General features: G+C 40.4%; 1 non-coding gene across 1 annotated transcript; it reads left to right on the top strand.

Annotated features, from left to right (window-relative positions):
- The first annotated feature begins 353 nt into the window (after positions 1 to 353).
- On the top strand, positions 354 to 426 carry TRNAK-UUU. The gene has a single exon. It is a non-coding gene; the product is annotated as a tRNA-Lys (tRNA).
- Positions 427 to 1,389: the final 963 nt, after the last annotated feature.

Here is a 1,389-nt window from a genome sequence, read left to right as displayed (position 1 = left end):
AAGAAAGACATACAGGATAATACTGAGGGATACGAACAAAAGTAGCTCTACTATTGCCTCCAGAAGTTTAGGTTGCAGCTAATTGGCGAGAATGAAACCCTCTGTATCTAGCAGCTCCGCAGTGCTTTGCGTAGAAGACGCCCCATCTCAGGTTACGAAAATCTACAGAAAGGAGATGTTTAAAAAGAGAAAAGGAAAATTTTCCTAGCGATTATAATGTCTCTCTTAAACAGGGTCTTTGAAATGAGGAGAATTCAAGTAACGTGATTTGCAAATTGCAACATGAAACATAAAATGAACGGAACAAATGAAGAAATCTAGATTAGATACTCCGTGGAAAAAAATGAGTGAGTACCTGGATATCTCAGCTGGCAGAGCATCAGACTTTTACTCTGAGGGTCCAGGGTTCAAGTCCCTGTTCAGGCGAACTCTTTATCTATTTTACTCTAGATCAGGAGTCCCCAATCTCCAGTACACAGACCAGGTACCAGGCAGCGTGGCAGGAGAGCCAGTGAAGCTTCATCTGTACTTATACACCAACTCCCCATAGCTCTTATGACCACCTGGGCTCCCCTGCCTCCCAGGTAAGCGGAGGCATCAGATTCTCATAGAAGCCCAAACCCTATTGTGAACTGCGCATGAAAGGGATCTAGATTGTGGGCTCCTTATGAGAATCTAATGCTTGATGATCTGTCACTCTTTTCTATCACTGCCAGATGGGACCGTCTAGTTGCAGGAAAACAAACTCAAGGCTTCCAGTGATTCTACATTACGGTGAGTTGGATACTTATTTCATTACATATTACAATGTAATAACAATATAAATAAAGTGCACAATAAATCTAATGTGCTTGAATCATCCCCAATCATCCCCCCAGCCCCCGCTCCCTCATCCATGTAAAAAATTGTCTTTCATGAAACGGTCTCTGGTGCCAAAAAGGTGGGGCACTGCCGCCCTAGAGAGTTTATACCAATTAAACACAGGAAGGGGTTCAGATACTTGTTTGTGCAGTGACTAAAACTTTGCTACTTTATGCTTTACAAATGTGAAATGATTTACATCATGAAATTACCAGCCCTAAGGGATTGCCTTAGTGAACTTGTTTTCCAAACACCAGAATACAGAAATCTAAACTATTTTAGAGATTGTTGACCTGGAGATTTGCATTTTTATGTACTTTTTAGAGAAGAATCTCCTTCAACGGTTGACTGAAAGCAAAATCAATCAAAATTTCTAAACTCTAAAAACAGATAAAGAGATATTGAAAGCAACAAAAGAGACAAAACACCTTTCCTATAAAGAAAACCAATTTGCCTAACAGTGGGTATCTTATCAGAAATCACAGAGGTCAGAAAGAGTGGCACAACAGTTTTCAAGGATGGAAAGAA

This window comes from Nomascus leucogenys, unplaced genomic scaffold (assembly GCF_006542625.1).
Source record: "Nomascus leucogenys isolate Asia unplaced genomic scaffold, Asia_NLE_v1 002022F_17041_qpd_obj, whole genome shotgun sequence".
Taxonomy (NCBI): Eukaryota; Metazoa; Chordata; class Mammalia; order Primates; family Hylobatidae; genus Nomascus; species Nomascus leucogenys.
Note: the sequence above shows the minus strand (reverse complement) of the source record. Positions and strands in the feature narration are given on the sequence as shown.